The sequence below is a fragment of the Lonchura striata genome, chromosome 1 (assembly GCF_050655825.1).
Source record: "Lonchura striata isolate lonStrDom1 chromosome 1, ASM5065582v1, whole genome shotgun sequence".
NCBI lineage: Eukaryota > Metazoa > Chordata > Aves > Passeriformes > Estrildidae > Lonchura > Lonchura striata.
This window is the reverse complement of record NC_140703.1, coordinates 8,745,009-8,766,490: the sequence shown is the minus strand read 5'-3', so window position 1 is coordinate 8,766,490 and position 21,482 is coordinate 8,745,009. Positions and strand designations below refer to the sequence as shown.

The window sequence follows — 21,482 nt, the reverse complement described above, 5'->3', positions numbered from 1 at the left end:
TATACAAAAAATTACTATAATTATGAACATCAAAGTTATTTATCAAAACTCCATCTTCTTTATGCTAATTATTTTCCCAACAGATTATTCTGAATAGGATGAAGCCATCTCAGTCATGAAAGACAACTAGTGTTTTCCTGTTCCTTGATAATTAGTCATTCATATTTAGATAGCCTTCATTCACTGCTGCACAGGTGCCTCAACCTTTACCACACAACGTCGAGCTGTATTTAAAGAAATACTCTTTGAATACTTGTATAGAAATAATAGAAAACTGTATTAACAGCTTAATCGCCCTGCTCTCTTTGAACAAGTGATCTGTCATGTGAAATTAATCTTTTTTTTTGTCAGAAACATGCACAAAACAGTTCTGACACTAAAATATGACAACGTTGTATCAGCAAGCCTGCTTCAGCAGCCCTGCTAATTTAACACCCTATTCAGCAGATATTTAATTTCTGTGGCTGTTGGCCATGAAGTTTCAGTGAACTTCTATGGGCTGGCACCTGCAGAGCTTGATTCCAATTCCATCAACATAAATTCCTGCCTTCCTCATTGCAGATATTTTAACTGCTGACTCTGGCTACAATTCTCCAGCATGTCCTATTCCCATAACTATATATAGACAGACAGCATTACAAGTCCATCAGAATTATGAACTTATGTTTGGATAGACCACAAGTAATGACAAAGTGTGAGAGGAAAATCAAGTAAGAATAATGGAACTACAGGTGTGCTCAGAGGTGTTAAAACTGAAAAGGTTATCTGATCAATGAATTCCCCTCTGAAAAGATTATTTGCTTAAGGCTAGAGGAAATAGATATTAGAAAAAAAAAAATCTTTACTGTGAGGGATCCCATTTGTTTGACAGTGCTCTGAGCAACCTGGTCTAGGAAAGTCTCCCTGCCCATGGCAACGAGGAGGAACTAAATAATATTTAATGTTCCTTTCAACCCAGGTCATTCTGTGATTATGATCTTCTCATAAACCAGGATCTTTTAAAGGAGAAGTACTGTTAGGGTACTGCACTGCCTCAGTAATAATGAACTTCACTCTCCCACTGATGCTGATTGGTGCATCTAGAGTGGTTTAGGCTAGACAGGGAGTTTACAAAAGATTTAGTAAGAAAAGAATGCTTCTGAGTGCCAGGATGTCTGGTTGTGCCATCTCAGCCACAAAGCAACTTAGAATCTCAAATCTGAGTGATTCTAATCAGAAAGAGCTGAACAGCACAATTCAAACTATCATAAAATATCTTATTCAAAAGATAAATGTATAATTATTTTCACTATTCTGTCTAACTCAGGATCAAAATCTAATGAAATAACCAGTGAAAGAGAAATCTGCTTTTTCAAAGTTTCTTACTTAAATAAGCATCATCTGCTAATAGAAAATTGTAATCACCGATGCCAACTGATAGTTCTCATCACGTCACTACTTCTAGTTAAAAAAAGGAAAGTATTAGCCCTATCACTGCAAACACACAATGTGAATGAGCAGATCAGGCTGATTTGCAAGGCTATGGGAAAAGTTACATCAGATTATCATCAGATCATATTGACTGCTTGGTAGGGGTGCTCCCAGTTCAACTCTGCCTGTTCTTTGCAGTTTTTAATACCTTTAAAAAAAGTTAAAATAAAAAAACAAATGCAATTGGTTTGTAGCTGGAATGTGTAGAAAGAATGTCTACTATTTATTTAATCTGGATTCCTAGATTCTGTTAGGTCCTTTCAAGAAAGTGTGCGTAGTACAAGTTTTATGACATTATGATATGAAACCTAGAAACTACCTTGCTAAAGCAGGAAATTTGTCATGGTCTAATTAACCATGTAGAAACAAAAAATGACACTGATAAATTTATGCAGCCAAAGTTTCACAGTGAAAAATTCTGCTAACACCTTTATTTCAAATGATCCAGGATGGCACCCTTCTGGGTGGTCGGAGAAGTCTCAAATTAACAAAACTCCCTCAGCCTTAAAGCCAGGATAAAGAACTGCATTAATTACTGCCTTTGCTAGTAAATGTTAAAAGGGACAAGAGATTTATCTGCTGTTACTGAATTGATCTGGCTTGATCTCCTTAAAGGAAGGATATGGGTTTAGAATATACTAATTTTTATTATTCTGTTAAACATCAGGACCATTTTCATTTGGTTCCAAAAGCTTATCATCACAGAAGATCTACACTTTCTAGGTGTGACATGCCTGGCTGCTGGAATATGAATGACCAGCAGAAGCAGAAATGCAGAGAACTGTACACCTGGAATGTTGAGTCTATATTGGCCTCTAGAAATTGCTTGTCTGTCTGTTTTGGCCAGGGAATATTGGCTTGCCCAAAGCTGTTTTTCCATCTGAAACCCTGCACTGACTGATTCTGTGGTGGCTGGACCTCAGCTGGCTGCCAGGTACCCACCAAAACCATTCTATTATTCCCCTCATCAACTGCACAGGAGAGAGAATAAGGACAGAATAAATTTTGGGGTCTAGATAAAGGACAGGGAGAGATCACTCACTAATTAATATCATGGGCAAAGCAGACTTGACTTGGGGGAAATGAATTTAATTTATTACCTATCAAATCAGGGTAGGGCAATTAGAAATAAAAGCAAATCCACCACCTCCTCTATCATGGACCTCTCCAGGCTGCAGGTTGATCTCTGCCATGGTCCTCCTCTTCAGACTTCAGAGGGGGACTTCTTAAACAGTGAGGGAAGGCAGGAGTTAAATAAGCACAGTGTGTAAGGTACAGGGAGAGTAGTCAAGTTTAACACAGAAAATTTAAGACACTTCATGGATTTGATGAATAATATAGGTATCATTGAAATAAATATTCCTGGATAAAATGGAATTTGAGGTTCATTATTCTAAATCACTAATGTCTAGATATTGAAAACTGTAACATTATTATTATTATTATTATATTAACTTTAATTGGCAATTCAATTTTCCAAAAACCTGCCAATCTTCTTGTCTATGCACAGTAGCTTGCCTTTATTTCAGATCTCAGCAAGAAAGCTCAGACTGCCCTTGCACTGGTTAGCCTGGAAGAACACCACAGGAGTCTGTGATCCCCACAATGGTTAATTTAGGTGAGTGGCTGTGTGTTGTGGATGCCATCTGACAGCTGTCTAGTCAATATCTGTACAGTCAGTTACAGTTTGTAGATGTACCTGTAGTCAACGTGCATCAATGTTGAGTAAATGCATATTGTCCTGTTCCACTGGAATATTGTATGCACCTGTTCAGGAACTGCAGCTTTATTAATGAGAAGATTAAAGTGCATGTTCAAGGGACTCTTCAAACCTAAGTGCATATCCCAGTCCTGGCTGTTGTCACTGATTGAGGAATTTGTGTTTTGACCAAGGCTCTGTCAGAATTCCAGGATCTTTAAGCTGGTGAACCTCACTGGGTGGGTTCTGCACTGCCAGTTGTGCCCTGACCATAGATCCTTCTCATATGGAATCTCCTCGGGGCTCCCAGCATCAGAAAAAAGATTTTATAACTACTATCACCTTTTTTTGGGCTATTAATGTATAGTTATTTGCATTGTGAGCGCATTTCTTACGGGATGTGAAAAGAGCTGGCACCTCCTCAGGGCAAAACAGCTCTTGAGCTTCTTGCTGTGCACATAAGACCAGACCTCTGCCTCTGTGCTAGTAACCTGAACTAACCTAACTGCAACAGAAATGTGTGGCATTTTTTTCCAGCCCTCCTACACAGCCTGATGAACTCTGACAGTGAATTTCATCTCCATAGCCCAGGTCTGAGCAGTACCTACAATAATAAGAAACTGTGGCAAGGATTTCAGTGGGATATTTTTGGAATCGGGAAAACCCCTCAGTTTTCCATATGACAATAAAATATACTGCTGCATGTACTTCAGCAAAAAATTTACAACCAAGCATTTAGTGTTTTATTTTTTTAACTCTTGGAAAACAAGCAGTATGCTGAAGCTCCATTTTAACTGGTTTTCCTCATTAACTTGGTCTCATTTCACAAATGCAGACTGCTTGTACCAAGCTTTTACACACTGCTTTTACTTTCTCTCCCCAGTGTGCCAATAAAAGTGTTTTTCCTTTGAAGTCTTATATTTATTACTTTCGGTGTCACTTAAAGGAATAAATCTATCATGGAGCAAAGTGCAAGTCAATAAAGTAATGTACATATATCAGAAAAACTTTTTACCAGCTAAGGTAGCTAGTATGTTACAGAAAATAGAATTTTTTGAAATATACTGTAAGATAATATTCTTAACTGTAGTTGTAAATTCTGCAGTGAACCAATAAAACTGTGCTTTTATATGCTCTAATAAATGTCAGTTTTAAATATCTTAGGATGCCTTAGCTTGTTTTAACCTCACCCTTACAGGATTGCTCCTTTGACTTAAATAGAAAATACATTTTATCAAATTTTCCTTAAAAAAGAGTTAAAAAAATCTTTATTGTTAGTAGGGCTTTGGCAGAAAATCTATAATGAAGACCTCTATATTCTAAAAGCTCCAGACTCACTAAAACTATATGATTACATAAAAGAATGACCTGGAGGGGAGCTATAGAAATAAAATAAATATCCACAGCCACTTAAGCTGTGTATCTTCTGTTTTTCTGGATGTCTCAGCATAAGCCAGGATGATCCATGCTCAGGCCAGCAGCTTACTTTAATGGAGCCATCCTTTGGCTACCTAATGCAATTGGCAGGAAGGTTTCACTCTATTTTTTATTTTTTTCAGAAGTTTTGCTGGGAATTTGAAAAACCCAGACAGCAAAGGGATGTATTTGGTGGACTCATCTCTCAGTGTGTGGGCTGAGTGGTTGGCTAGACAACCTTCGGGCTGGCTTCTGTCAAAAATTTTGATGGAACCATCACGCCATCCATGGGAACAAAATACCATCTGTAGTGGGCATTATCAGTACACTAAAAAACAGGCAGATGAAGAGGCACACATGTATATTTGTGAAGTAAACTGCATGGCAGTACGAAAAGCAGAAAGGGCCTTGGCTCTGTGCACGCCTCGCTCAGCAATAACAAAAACATCTCTATATTATCTGCTCCGTGTTCAGCACAAACCCAAAACACCAGTCTCTGTGGGGAAAAATTAACTCTGCCCCAGCCAAAACCAGCACAAACTCTTAAGAGTTTTCTTTAAGCTAAAGAATGGTATGCAAGGCTTGGGTATTGCAAATAGCTTCTCTCAGACGGGCCATATGGCCCTGCCACACCACGCTGGTTTGGGGATTCTGGGTACGCCGCGGGTCGGTAACTTCCAGATTACATTTGTTCAGTTCACATGCAAAACAGTGCTTTTTGTTTGGATTTTATTACTAGCAGTGCTGTCAGAGCATGCTTAAATCTGAAAGCCAAGCTACTTTTTCTTCCCAGCTCATGCATTTTCCAGGAGAAATGAGGTCTCTGGTGGCCTAATTTCACCCCTGCTCAAACTGGCACTAGTCTGGTCCTTAATAAGGGCTTCAATCTGTGCAATTTTACAGGTGTAAGAGATAAGGAGGTTACACATATAAAGGCAAATATGTTATTGGCAGAAGAACTGACAACCAAATGTAAATAATTCTCTTTTTGGATTGGCACAGCAGCAGGAAATAAAAAAGAAACCACATACCTGGCAACACTTGCTCCGTTTGGACATGCAACAGGAGCACTCAGATAAAGCGAAATCAGAAGTCTTTTTCCCCAATCACTGTTCTGACAATTTCATAATGACACAAATTTTGTGTAGTTTGACTGTGGTCTGCACACATTCATCAAGTTTTTTTCTATAGTGTTTAACACTGCACCTTTTTTAGTACTGAATGCATTTTTTGCTGTTATCATTTCTAGTTCTTCTGAACTGACATTTTTTTCAGACTGAGCTTAATTGTGCAAATGGCATACTGCACACAGTCTGTGAATACACCATAAAATTCTTTAAAAAATAAAATTCTTTTCATTGGTTAGCATTATGGTAAGAGCTTGAATACTGCAGTGACTAAACATGTAAACATTTAGCAGCTAACTTATGAATATTAAATATTGATATTTTGTAATATTGAAGACAATAGAAAAACAGAACTGTTTTTTCTGCCTTATCTACCAGCTGAAGAGGTTGTCAAGATTTCCAAGTGCCTGATGATGTCCAGTGACACAGCTCAGAAGACTAATTACCAACCAACCCAAATGGCAGATGAAAGGAGACATTTTTCTCTTTGAGAAGAAATGAGGCTGACTAATTTGCAGAAGAAATTTATCAACAGGGAATATTCTGCTCTACTGTTCTGTTTTCACTATGGCAGTGAAGCACAATGTCTTAGCAAAGAAAATACAGACAAAACACTACTGATAAAATAGAAGCAAAGAGATCCTCTATGCAAGCAGCTCTTTGCTGGAATGATTTGTGCTCAGCATTATTATTTATACTTCTCAGCTGCCCAGATGCTCTGATCATTGTTGTTTCCACCTCTGCTAGGATGATCCAGAAGGAAATCCTGCCTACCTCAAATCAGATGCTTCTTTTAAAAGAAAATACTGATAACTGGTGTAAGAGCAGTACTGTCAACCTTACTTTGCTGACTGGGATCTGAAGTACTGCTAGGTACATTCCAGGATGCTGAAAAAGCTAGAAATGAAACTCATCTCAAAGCTTGGACACAGTGACAAAACTGCCCTTTCTTATCATTGGACAGGACAAAGGGGAATGTTTTCAAACTTAAAGAGATTAGGTTTAGATTAGGAATTAAAATTAGGAATAAAAATCTTTACTGTGAGGATGGGGAGGTGCTGGCACAGTTTGCCCAGAGATGCTGCGGCTGCCTCATCCCTGGAAGAAATCAAGGCTAGTTTGGATGGGGTTCTGTGCAATCTAGCCTGGTGAAAACTGTCTGGGGGTAGGAATTAATCTTTAAAGTCCCTTCTAACCCAGGCCATCATCAAGAATTATGGTGGTCAACCCACCATAGTTATGGTGAGTTATGAAATTGGAGCAAAGGTAAAACAGTGAAGAGAAGGTCAAAATTTCTCTGCTGAGCACAAGAAGGATGTGTAAGAGACCCTTGGGACCTCAGCATGTGCTGCACTTCCAGGACACACTTCCCTGCATGTGAAGCCCAGTCTGACCCAGCACCAGCAATGGGCCAATCTGCCCTGTGGCTGGGAATGTCCTGAGGAGCTGCAGCACAGATCTCTGAGAAGCAGAGGGACACATTCTTAAGCCTCATTTCAACCCTTAAGTTCCTGACTTCCCTTAGAAACAAACCTCAGGCTAAAGATCTTCCAGAAAAGGTCTACGTGTGCTATTCATCAATCTCAGTGTAGTTTAGTTTCATATGGGATTTTTCCTTCCCACCTTCCTGCAGCTGTCCTTGTTTATTCTTTGTCATACTGTTGTCACCTGAAATTGGCCACTGGCAAGAGTAGAGACTCAGAAATGGTCATTCTGAGAAGAAAAACTTCACTTGTTTTGATTTTCCTAGTAGGTGACTCCACTGCAGCATTCATTTTCAGGTTAAATACTTTGCTTTCATTATGAATTAGAAGTAAGGCATTACTGCTCAGATTTGTATTTATACATTTGCTATGCTCTTACTGTAATTATTGTTCCTGAGTCTTCTCATTTACTTTTCATTTTAGGAATTGCAGGTAGAAAAATTAGACTATTCCTCCAGAGGGAAAATTCTGCTTTCTGATCAGGTCTATTTAAATTGTCAAAATGAAATCCATAGCATGCAGAGAAATCTGTGTTCCAGAAAAGCACCTTCCCTAACTCCAGTACTTTTTATGACCATTTAGTTCACCTTTGTTCTCTTCCTCTATTTCACAAAGATGACGTGAGTAATGATTATTATATTAGCTCTGGTACCATGAATGCTACGGCAGACTTACAGCATAATTCTCTTCCTCCTTAGGGAATTGATATTTTTAATCACAGCATAAGAAAACCTAGTCTGTAGCCAGAATGGTTTTTTCCTATTTCTGTTTCTTTATTTGTTGCTTTGATGCAATAAATTGATTAGATAGACTAGCCAGTAGTTTCATAATCCTCTTCTGAGTCTACCAGAATTAATTAATGTCCACATGATACTATTCAGGAAGTATGTTTTAAAAAGCAGAATACTCATTATAATTTAATTTTCAAGGATGCCATTCACATGCTATAATTGCCTGTAGTTATAGGGATATTGCAAATGGGCAGCACAGCTCTCAGGTGAGAAGGTGTCCAAGGTGCAATTTGTGGTCCTGTGTGAGTCTCTTCTCCTTCATCAGATCTATTTCCCCTGCCCTGGCTGCAAGTATCAGTGTTATATCAGTGCAGAGGTTGTTAAACAGCTGCAGAATGGGTCTGGGTCCAGTGAAATGGGAAACAGCATTAACTGGCTTCACAACACCACATTACAGGTGTGCTCCGTGTCCAGTCCCAACATAGTCTGGTCTTTAACACAATCCTTTGAAAAAGACTTGAAACAGCTTTGATCCAATACTCTTGCCTCAAATAATCCAAAATTAATAAAAACACATGTGAAAGTGTATCTGGAGACCTCTTTAGCAGTTTGGTAAACATTTCTCAGCATCCACAACAGAAGTAACTTGATAGTTGCACTTACAGACTGCAAAACTGGGATTTATGTCCATCTTGTCCATCTTAGTTTTGACACTTCACTTTTACCTGCTCTGTCCCACCACAAAAGAACAGGAAGCCCTCATATTTAGTTAATGTACAAATACAAGCAGCTTTCATCAAGAACTTACTAGCACACCCAAAATTTCTTTAAATTTATTGCTGAGGCAACTGTTGAAGGGTTTTGTCTCAGTCTCTCTAAGCCTGAAAAGTCAGCCAGTGATGCCTCAAGTCCTTTTTATTACAACAGCCTCACTGAGCCTCTCAAGTTCATCAGTGAATCAAAGGGTCATCTGAGGTACTTAAACACGATGAAATTCTGAACACTACGAGATTCTGGAATCCATGGCATTCCTGTGGATGATTCCTCAGTGTCCTGGCTGCAGAGGATGGGCAGAATTCAGCGTCATGTGGTTGGAGCCATGAGGAAAAGAGCAGTTTTGGGACTATCTAATTGCAGCCTCGCTGTACCTGAAGGGAGCTTACAAAGAAGATGGAGAGACACTATTTACAAGGGCCTGGAATGACAGGACAAGGGGGAATGGCTTCAAACTGACAGAGAATAGGTTTAGATTAGAGATTGGGAAGAAAGTCTTTACTGTGATGGTGGTGAGGCACTGGAAAAGTGTCCAAGGCCAGTTTGGATGGGGCTCTGAGCAACCTGGTCCAACCTTTCTATGATTCGATAGGGATTCTATGGCATCAAGGTGACATTTAGAAAATGATATGCTTCTTTGTCAAAATACAAAATCTTGAAGTAAACCAACATTTATGTATATTCCTTTGCCACTTTTGTTTTGCACCTTGCGTCTGCAGTGATACACGTGAATGCTGCACATCTGAAGAGCTCTATATCTCTGAATGCCTGAAACACATTAACAGCATTGGAATGGGCTAAGGCATACAAATCATTATTAAAGGAAAAATGGTTGCCACAGTGCTGGGATAGAGCTAAATGTGATCTTCAGAGGCTATTAAGTTAATGCTGTATCATATTGAACAAAGTAAAGTTAGCCACTGATGATTCATGTCCTTTCCACCACAGCTTAATAAATGGATACAGAAGTTATATTGATTTTCATGGATGAGCAAGTAGATCTGAAATCTGAAAACTTGATGAAGTATAAATTATGGAATATGGACCATGTGTGATGATCTCATAAGCGAGTGAGAAGTCTATCGCTTGAAGTAGGCTAAATTGTAAAGAGTTCTTTTGACACACTATCAAAATACGTTTGTTTTTTTTTCTTTTTTTTTTTTTAATACCATTTGTCAAACTTCTCCTTGTGACCATTGGGATTCTCAGAAGCCTTGACTCTTGCTGCAGAAAGCTCTAATGTGGCATATCTAGTTCTAGCTTGTTATAAAGTGGAAAGTGTTAATGGGAAAGGAGCAATGTGAAAAGGGCAGCTTCAGTCAATAGCACAGAATGAAGAAATATGAAGAAGAAAACTATGTTTTCATTATTTTTTAAATGAGAATGTGACAATTAGCTTCCAGGTTAATTATAATTAGAATCATGAGGAAAAAATAATTTTACAAGATATTTTCTACATAATAGTTTCCTCTGGATTTACTTGATGGAGGATTTCAACCATTAGGCTTCTACAGATTAATGCTTACAACAAAGCTTTATGCCTATAAAATAAATTTTCTTTTTCATAATGCAGAAGGAAAACCTCAAACTTATAACTCAAATAGATTTTAACCAAAATTAAGAACTTTTCCTAAGTAACTTTTGACAGCTTGTACTGGAAGTGTGAAAATATTTGGTTTAGGAAAGGCCTCAAGATGGAAGCAGACTTTCTTGTTTATTTTTCTGTGCTCTACAAGGTTAGAGCAAAAATATTAAACAGAGGAGTACTGAATCATCAGGAATGATGCTGTAGAAGTTATCCACAGGTCAAGAAGAAACAAAAGGGAATTTAACATCCTTGTCTTTCCTGGTGTCTGCAAATTAGTGTGAAAAATCATTGAGGAGCTTTTTGAGCCTTTTGAAATAGAGGTTATTTTCCTTTAGCTCATTGTTCATGTTTCACTCTTTTAGTTCTTTTCCCTTCATACCCCTGGAGAATGGCAGTGTAGGGACACTCTAGAAAGCAGTATCAATGTCACAATTTTTGCCCAGTTTTTATAAGCAATGATTTTTAACTATTGGTATTATTTTTTAAATCAAATTTTGTTTGTGACCTTATTCACATGGACTACAGAGGAATCCACCCATCTCCAGAAGAACCCATCATGTGGCTCAAAACCATCTCAGATATAGCTCCATGAAATAATGACAGCCTGGGAACATATGTAGGATATTTGGGAATATTTCTGTGGCATCATGTCAATCAAGATCAATAAAGCCCGAAAGAGATATTGAGTTTGTATTATTTGTGGAAAAAGGATTCCAAAATCTTGGGTTATTCAAGTCAGCAGCAAGCACCTCATGGGCCTCAAGGCAAGAAAGGCAAGGTCTGTCACACCCATGTGATTAGAATAGGATGCCTTGAGATTTTTCAGATTTTGTTTATAACAGGTCAGAAAACAGATCAGAAAAACAGATACTCAAACCTTCTGAAATGCAGCTTCCATAGCAGACAGCAGAACCTCTCATTCCCAGCCTCTGCATTTCAAGATGGAAAACAATTTTAATGTGAATGGAAGAACACTTCAGGAGACACAAGAAAACCAAAATTTAAAGTAAAAATTCATTTCCTCTCAGATATTCCTACAGCAAAGCTGTTGCAAGTTCTAAAGATACTTTGTCGTTATATTAATTTCCTTAGCATGCTCAGGAGACTGTTAGAAATAAAGTGCCTTACTGCATATGTAATTTATCTCGTGCATTTTTCTGATGTTTTTAACAACTAGACAAGAGCAATTACTTCCTGAGTTAATTCAGCACCACAACATTTCCATAACCAACTAAGACCACTAATTTTATCACAGTATCCATGCATCTACTTGGCTGCAATTCTGTAGTCCATCTTACTGAAAAAACACTCTCAGGTTTTGCATATTAGGCAGCTGGAACAGGCACAAGCACTAAGATCTTTTGCATTTAATGATTTAATCAATTTTGCTCCCTGCTCTCTACAGAGAGGAATTGTGTGCAACAAATATTGGTGGGGTAGAAGTTGGGGCATAAAGAGGGATAAAGGGAGGTAATGCAGCATCCAAAGGAGAAGATTAATCTAGTCAGAGATCATGATGTACTGAAGTTATCTCCCTGAGTGGGAAATTTTCTTCTAACTTGAAGAATAACAATATTTAAACATGAAAGAAAGAAAAAGTGAGGATAGAACAGTATGGTTCTGTTGAGAGTTGGATTGCCCAGTTTGAATGTAAGAAAGGAGTCTGGCCTAATGCAAAAATCCAGGTAGAAGGGAAAGAAGAATCTACAAAGAAAGAAGAGGAAAATAGCCTGATATTATTTTAAAAAAGTAATTATATGTAGTAATAAAAAAGTAGCAGTTGGGCATTTACAGGTGCAAAGACACTTTCCTGACACCCCTCTGACTCCAGTAGGCACACTCTTAATCTTTTAATTGCTTGTTTAGCATTATTTCCCTCCAGAAAAACCCAAGTCAACCCAACCAAACAATCAAAACACTTAAAAAAGGCACAAGTACCTAAACCTGATCACTTGGCTAAAGTTAAGATAGGAAGATATGGCAATCTAACATTCCTGATTGTATCAGATATGCCTCTAGAACTCTTTAAATTACAGCAAAAAGATGGATACATGCACTAAATGACATGACCAATGTTCTTTTCAGTTTCATGGCTGAAGAAGCTTCTGCAGAACATAGGAATTAGAATGTTTTTGCATTTTTTTATGACAGATAAACTCATGCTTACAGCACTTGATTATTTTATAGATATTATCACTCTATTTTAGCTGTGGGGACTTTAATATGTACACACATGTAGAATAACTATATATATATATATATATATGTGTGTGTGTGTGTGTGTGTGTGTGTGTGTCTATATAATACATGTTCTCTAATACTTGATATATTTGTATCTCCCTAAAACTAAATGTTAAAAAAAAAATTAGTTCTCAAGCTTTTTCTCCTATTGAAGTAATCCTAATTAATCAACAGCTCCAAGAGAACAAATATTTTTTTCTGTAATGTGAGCTTTCAAAGATGAATGAACAGGTTTTCTGTTGCTGCTTATAGGTGTAGTTTAAAATCTCATGAGCAGTTCTACTACTTGAATGCTTCCAAAGCTAAGCTAATAGACCCCACAGGCTGACTCCATAGTAACTTTTAGCCTTTATTCTTCTCTTTTACTGTTTTAACTTAGTTAATTCTATTTTGCTCCTCTATGAAAAGTAACTAGCTTTTATTTTTGGTTAAGTAGCATATTTACCTCACCAAAGTCCTTGTTAGCAGTATTTTGATAAAAAGAGAATCCAAACACATCCAGAGACACTGGCCTTTGCTTGGGAAGACAATCCAAAAAGGTTAAACTTAATTTTCTCACCTGTGGAACTCTCCATACGGCGGAAGCTTTCTTGGCAGTACTGTCAGCAGTTTCACTACATCCATTCCCTAACAGCTGAGTTGTTCTGCTGCTCATTTGCAAAACTGAAGGCAAGGGTTTGCACCACATACAGAAGAATGGCCTGGTGACTCCAAAAGAAATAACAAGCATTGTAATCAGTTTTCAGCAGCAAATTTCCTCCAAGAGGACATGAAGCAATTTCCATCCCATCTCCCCATAGATACTACCTGTCATTTGATGTTCAACTCTGGAGAGCTGAAGGCATTCCAAGTTCAGAAACTCTTAAACCCATGGGTCAGTTCGTGCAATATAGTTTTTGACAAGAATCATTTTAATGAGCATATATCCTTAAGGTATGCCACATATTTAAAGTCAGAGAATGTATTGCACAAGCTTATTACATAGAGCTCTTGTTGTGCCAAGTGCAGGAGCACTCTTGAAGTGCCTATGTTTATTTTTACTTAGGTTTACTTAAGATAAAGCCCCTCAGAATTTTGTTTTTGAAGGAGCATCCTGGGTAGTATATTCTCTTGCAATAAAAATAAGCTTTGTCAAATGTTCTTTAGGAACTGAATCTTCTCTTCCATAAAGTTATATATTCTTTCCCAGGATTTTACAGATCCAACTTTTTGTTTAGGAATTTTTATGTCCTTAATTTCTAGATTTCTTTTTGTGATGCAGAGTCTATTAATTTTCTTTCCTTGAAAAAAATCTTCGACTTTTGAAAGAATGGAAACTCCAATTCAGCAATGTAGTCTCATGAGATTATTCAGTCTTCTCTGTAAAGATGAAGTAAAATCTACTAATTAGGCTTGGGAGAGAGGATTTTTTTTTTTTTTTATTTCATGCATGTTATCTATTCAACTAGCTGATGCAGGGTATTTTATGTGGATTAACCTCCTCCTTCCCCGGGTGCACTTCAAGAAGTTACAGGGATTAAGCAATGGAAAGGAGGAGAACAGAACAATTTAAGAGCTGTAGCATGTTCAGATGGTGTCACTTGCCAAAGCCCAGTTTTGGACAGAAGCTTGAAAGCTCAGTCTCCCGAGTTCCTGGCATCCCTAGCATTGATTAAACCTCATTGGGAATGCAAGAACAGTAGTTATAACTGGCACTCCTGCTTCTGCAAGGTAGGGAGGATCACAAAAAGCTTAGCTCATGAAAAGAGATACCAGATATGTGTCTAGAAGAAAATGAATTCTCTGTCCTGCTGAATCAGCCACCTTATTGCTGCAGAGCTGAATTAGCAACAATTGACATCTGCAACTGAATTAAGCCCAGCTCTCCAGGAATTAGAATCCCAAAACAGCGAGGAGTCACTGCCACCATTACGACCATCTGAAATACTCAGAGTTGTGAGGCCATGGTAGCCCTCCCCATGAAGGCAGATCTATGATGGAACAGTCCCCTGAGATGTAAATAGTGTTGCATCTGAAAGCCCCACCATTTATTCAAGACAAAGAAATCCATGGAGGTCACTGGTGTAGTGTTACTCGTTAGATTAGAACAGCAATATGACATTTGGGACAGCTTCTTCCAGAGCGTCATCATCACAGCTCATTTGCTTCCAGTCAGAGAACCAGATCATGATAATAATGAGCCATAATGTTCAGTCTTTTAAATGAAATGCTAAAAAGCCAGCAAACAGGGCAATGTAGGGTATGAAGGAAAGGCAATAATCTTGCTATGCTGAGCATTTTCCATAATTGGAATTTTAAAGGATACATGTGCTCAATCTAACAAGTCTGTGCTTGTAGGTTTTGCCTAATTTGCATCTAGGTAGCAGCTGGACTCTAGTTTTTCTCCACCCAATCCTGTTCCTCTTTCTCAAGCTGTATTCATACAAGCTGCCCATCTTCATTACGGAAAACTTTTACTTTTAAACTGTTCCAATACACAAAAAATCCCAAACGTACACAAGTCTGAGGCATTGACTGCTCAGACAGAAAGGCTGGCATACAGCTGCCTTGGCACCCAGTCATCAGCAGCTGAACCACAAAAATTGAGCACTTTCTTAGTGGAAATCTGGACTTCAGTGACAGAAATGTATCAGATCTGGTGTCTGCACATGAGGATGTCATGAGCTGGGAGGCAATACAAAAATTTCAAGCTATGAGCCTTTTCAAGGCCAGCAGGGAGATGCAGGTGAGAGATCCAGGGATTTCTTACTTCTATTTCAGTCCCAGGCAGAGAGGCCTTGCCAGGCTGGAAGTTCACACAAGGCTGGGAAGCCCTGACTACATAGCACTGATGTAAGCTGACTTGTGTCAGGCCTCTTGCATGGAATTTTGTTGTTTTTCTTTCATGGAATTTTGGAATTTTGGCTCTTCAAGAAGGATAATGTTTTTTTCCCAGGAAATATATTTCTCCTTGAGTTTTTTTTTTTTTTTTAAGTGGTATTGTTATGGCTGGCAAGAGTGGACCAGAAGGGCAGCAGGAAAATCTTGAATCATCAGCTGCTGACATCCAAATAGGACAGTCTCTGGAGCCACATGAGATAATCTTGGTAGTTTCTGGTGTTTCTTTTTCTTTGCTCTTGTATTTCAGCCTCAGTTGGTCTTGCCTCCATTAACTCAGAGTCCACAAAGCTCAGGCAGCAGAGGTGTCAGAAGTCATCTCTGCACACATCTTCGTTGCACTGTGGGTGTATCCAGCTTGATACTGAGCATAGTTTGGTCTGCTTTGACACAGCACACACATACTCCCTTTCACTCCCTCTGCACCATGGGAAAACCCATCAGTCAGCCTGGCTAAGAGATATGAGCTGTTCTATCCTGGCTGGATAAGCAGCTCCTCTGAAGAAGACTTGGGCTAATGTCAGCATCAACATTGCCCCTTCTCCTGCTTGGAAGAAAGAGGAACACATGCACCACAAACTCATAGCACAAAGCCATGGTGAGAGTGTTTGCAAACAAATTGCAGAATTTGATCAGAATGTATTAGAAAAGAAGACAAAGCTGTGAAGCAAAGGTCTTATTTTCTCTGCTATTCCAATGCTGATTTTAGCTTAGTTTGTTAAAAAGTTCAGACATTGACAAAAGCAAAGACAGAGGAACAAGTAGGATTCCTTGTTCTTCTTAAGAAATACAAAGAACTTTCCAGAGAAGAAGAAAGAGAAGACATCCCTCCTACTCCACAGCTGCCTGAGTACTCTCACTTCTTCATCTGATGGTGGATTCCATGTGTCAGCATCAGGACTTAACTGAATCTTGCTGTTTAGGAGACCAGGACTAAACAGCACTGCTGAGTTGCTTTCATGGCATTATGGGGCTTGCAGGACATGGCTCAGACTTATCAGGAGGAGCAAAAATGAGCTGCAGTTTTATCAGCATCTGCACAGTTCAGGAGAGCAACTGCTGAGGGAAGAAGGTTTAGACAGGGTAACATTGCAGGATTCTTGCAGAAACACGCTCAGAATTATCAAATTGGATAACAGGGTGAGGAGTAGAGGAACAGAAGTATTGGTAGAGCCAAGGGAAAAGAGAAGCTTTGCAATGAAGTGCTAGAAAGAAAACATCACTATGCACCCCAAAACAATACATGACACTCCTTTTGTCCCCACAGCCTTGAACCCTTTCTGTTGGTAGGTACAAATGCCTCCAGGGGAAAGAAGAAACTGCAAAACACAACCCACAGCTCAGTTCCACATGGAAAGGAAAGATCCTGAGACTGTCAGGTAATCTCTGCTGCTGAGCAGACCTGAGTCATCTTTATTGGCCACTGCATCTCCTTTAAATCACATTTTCTTTTCAAATGCCTGAAAGCACTTTAGAAGGAAAGAATGGATGTTTTGGCCCAGTGGTCATGTTTTAAGAAACAGAGAAAGTTTTTAGGAGAAAATAAGCACAAAATCAGATTAAACAATCACAAGGATCACAGAAAGAGGGAAATATGCAGCACACCTTTCATGCAGGGTACAAGGCTTATGTAAATACTGTTAGTAGCTGTAAAATATAGGGACTCCAGCAGCTAAATGAAGTTCTGTCATCACCTCTGGTATGCAGAGGATGCAGGATAAAAGTGTGAAAGAGGAATACTAATCTTAATACTTTCACAAATTTGCTGTGTGGATTTGGCAAACAGAAATAACCAGGACTTGAGTTCTCATTCAAGTCAAAGATCAGGTAAAGATATGCACATGCTTGTTCTCATCCAAAGACAGAATTTAACCTCCTCCAGTGGAGACCAGCTGGACTTTGAAACTAGGCACATGTTTTAAGGGAATGTTGCTATGCACTTGTTGCTTCCACTGAGAAGACAGAGAAAGAAAAGGCTAGAAATTTGTCTCAGCTGTGAATTCCAGTGTACAAGTACTTTTATCCAGAAAGATAAATTTATACATTTTCAAACACTAGTTGTTTTCATTTGCCTCCTTGCCTTGAATATGTTTTCATAATAAAGCTTTAAAGTTTTCAAAATGTTCTTTTTGGCAGTTTGAAACTCAGTTTCTTATCTCAGTTTGGGACAGAACTGCTGCTGACTTAGAATCACTGCTGGTTTGAGAATCAGGTTTAATTAAAATGCAGAGTTCCATTACTGATTAGTTTGATCCAAACCCAAGAGATATTAATAAGCTGGGTCTCTATCCATGAAGATTTTACTGAGGAACTAGATTTAATGGGACTTTAAGGGGCGGTGGTGGGGGGAAGCATGTCATTTTAGTAGATGCAAGATAACAGAGTTTCAGAAGATTAAAAAATTTGTGAACTTAAAGCTTTAGTACTGATATATAAAAAAAGTCCTGTGGCCTTTAAGAAATCCTGTTTATCTAAACTGTTTTGTTATTCTTTTTTTTTTTTAAAAGCTACTTCTGCTATATGTTACATCTAAATGGATTATAATAGAAGGAAATTCAATTATTTTGGTGCTCCTTGGCAGAAGTTGTTGTAGCTGTCAGTCCTGCTGCATTGCACATAGAGCCACAGTGGCATTTTGTGCTGTGCAATGCAGCACTCTGCAGAAACACCCGAGGTAATGCTGAATTTGCTGGCTTGGGAGCTGGACAGGCTGAGGTGGGAACACTGCCAGGGGAACTGGGGGACCACTGGCTCCAGTTATGCAAACCACTAATTCACAGGTAGGTTGAGAATTTCTAAGCCACACCCTATCGCGCAGGGTGGACATAGTTTTTTAAGACACTTGAATACCAAATAATGGTACACTTCCATTCTCCTCTCCTGTTCCTCTTTTTATTTTTTTTTTCCTTTTGATCTGTATAATATTTATGGGTAAATGCTAAAAGGGGTGAAGGAAACTTAAAATTTTTGCCATCCCCTTCCCTCATCTAGTATATCTTATATTTTCTCAAATGTTTTTAACATAAGTACTGAATTCTTTTCCATAATTACAGAATAAATTACCCATTAAAAATATCATGCCATTATAGCCCCAAGAAACTTGGCAGAAGAAGCTAAGTAGCTTAAACCATTTTTGTAAGCCAATGAGATATCAAATTGATGGAGTTCTAGCAGTTATCTAATAAATTACCCATGTGCAAGCCACTGCTTTCTCCTCCTACTTTCAGTTGTGTACCAGGGTAGCTCCAAAGACCAAGCTCATGGGCAAATGTCGGGAGAATTTTATAAATGAGTAAAAAAATTTTTTAAAAATTCAATATAGAGAAATGAACTCAGAAAACAGCTGTAACTCAGGTTTTTAACAGCATTTAATGAAAGCAGAGTATAGAGCACTATCACCTTGGGGAATCATGAAGTAGAGGAACTCTTAAGTTGCTGCAAAGAGCAACTATTCCAACTTAATGTACTCTTTACCCTTCTAGGTTTATTTGAAAATTGATTAGTGATATTGAATAATAGTCATCTTTTAAAATTGCCCAAATCTGGTCCTTCAAGTGTTCATAAAGCAATGAGAAGCATTTAATGATTATATTTATTAAAATTGATTTATGTACTTTTGGAACAACACAGCTCAATTTTACATATTTTCTTCTTTGATTTATTAAATAATTTCACTCAGAAGAAAAATTACCTTAGAAAAGTACCTAGCCCTGATTTGAAGAAAACAACATTTTGAAAGCTTTTTGTTCAGATAAACTGTTCTCTTTCCAGTTTCTTGTTCTCCAGATGAGGAAATATAACTTTGCAACATGTCAAATAAATAATGCCAGAGAAAATATAGTCCTCATCCAAAGAGTAATTTCATGGACATACAAGTTGCTAGGATTTAGCCAAAATAAGTATAAAATTTTAGTGCACTGGATGTTGTTCATATTCTGTGTACCAAAATCTTGAATTATGTATCATTAGGCTTCAGAGTTAGAATGCAATTACTGTGTTTGCTAAAATTCTAGTTTGCCCAGTCACTTGACAGCACTGTGCATACAATTTTGGCTAACAAACCAGCACAAAGCACGTCAGAAAGGTGATGCACAATTTACTGAAGAGAGAATTTTCCCTTGTTTCCCTTGTATCCTGCTAATTTCATTGGAAAAGAGGTAGTGGGGATGCCTGGAGCCTTTCTTCAGCTGTGCAAATATAAAATTGCTGCATTTCAAAATTACTTTAGGAGTTATAAAGCTAAGAAAACTTGCAAAGGTGTAAGAAAAAGATAGAAGACTTTTCAGTATCTATGGGTAGTATTCAACATATGATTCCCATCAATTTAGAGAGGTTTGTCCTTTTTGTTATCCATTCATCATTTCCGAGAGAGTAGGAGACTGCACATTCCAGAATACTTGTTAACACCTTTCTAAATTCTCCCACCTCCTTTGTCTGGACATCACTTGAGATCCAAGATTTTTGAAGAAACTTGGACTCCCTCATATTAGCAACAGAGGAGAAGGTTAAAAGCATGCACATTACCAAAAATGTTTTAAAAGTCTCATTATATTCATCCTAGGTCTGGACTGTGCTCTTCTCTTTCTGCATACCATCAGCTTTACATGAAGGAAAGGTTGAATATCAGATGCCATGGAGATTTAAGGTAACTATTCCATTTCAGAATGTATTGTTCAGTATGATCACAGCTCAACTTACCTATAGATGCAGACAAAAATTAGTTATTGCCTGGAAGAATAAATTAATTGGGAAAAATCTGTATCAGTCAAACAAACAAATAGCTCTGCTATTAAATCGAAAAAAATGGTAGCAAAACACAACAGTGCTTGAAATAATTTTCCAATGCTATTTATGAACCTCAAGGGTTTGGGGCTTTTTTTAGTTTAAAACTGATCCCAGGTAGCTTTAAGGCAGCTAGGAATCCATCAAATGTTTTAAAATCCATAATAGTCTGAGATGTATTGACTTCTAAACCTGTCTATAAACAGCCAAAGGGAAAATGACTTAACAATATGCCATATATGATCTTTGAGTTCTGAGAAAGAAGAAATTAACTGGTCAACCATCTAGTAATTTGCATACAAGATGTTCCTTAAGCACATCTGCAGTACAGTGCAGATGTATTATTTAAAAGCAAAATACATAAAGTACACAAGTAATCACAGAAATGTCTGAACTGTATTTGTAGATAAATCCTCAGCATGACTCTGAAGAATGAACAAGTCTTGAAAGTGGTCCTTTGAAGAGATCCAGAGAATTTCCAGTGCATTTTCAGAGTGACAGCAACATGGATTTAACTACAGTATCTTCTGGGGCAATGAGGAAAGGGGACTTTCCAGTATATATACTTATAGTCTAGTGTGTATGTGTGCTTTCCAGGTATATACCTGTATACCTATATTCCCACATTTTCAAGCTGGCAACAGGACATTTATATCCTTCTTAGAGAAAACACAGACCAGGAAGGTCTGCAAAGCCCTCAAACAGATATGAAACCCTAACAGACCTGGGTTTGGATCACACTCCCAAGCCACTGGGACAGTGAGTAACCCGAAATGACCCGGCAGCGATGCTGGGAGGGACCCGGCGCCCGCAGCCTCCAACCAGGAGCGGGATGCGACAGCGCAGCCCGTACCTGAGCGGCAGCTCGGAGAAGGGGCTGGGACAGGAGGGACTGCGGCTGGGACAGGGACAGGGGCTGGGACAGGGACAGGGGCTGGGACAGGGACAAGGGGCTGGGACAGGGACAAGGGGCTGGGACAGGAGGGACTGCGGCTGGGATAGGGGCTGGGATGGGCTGGGACAGGGACAGGGGCAGGGGCAGGGACAGGGGCTGGGACAGGAGGGACTGCCGCTGGGACAGGGGCAGGGGTCGGGACAGGGGCTGGGGCCGGGACAGGGGCTGAGACAGGCTGGGACAGGGGTTGGGACAGGGACAGGGACAGGGACAGGGACAGGGACAGGGACAGGGACAGGGGCAGGGACAGGGACAGGGGCAGGGACAGGGGCTGGGACAGGAGGGACTGCCGCTGGGACAGGGACAGGGGCCGGGACAGGGGCTGGGACAGGAGGGAC

General features: G+C 38.9%; 1 long non-coding RNA gene across 1 annotated transcript; it reads left to right on the top strand.

Moving 5' to 3' along the window:
* Positions 1–426: 426 nt before the first annotated feature.
* LOC146768582 (uncharacterized) lies at positions 427–20,519 on the top strand. The gene is made up of 3 exons (XR_014958654.1): positions 427–2,811; positions 3,000–3,088; positions 6,091–20,519. It is a non-coding gene; the product is annotated as an uncharacterized LOC146768582 (long non-coding RNA).
* Positions 20,520–21,482: the final 963 nt, after the last annotated feature.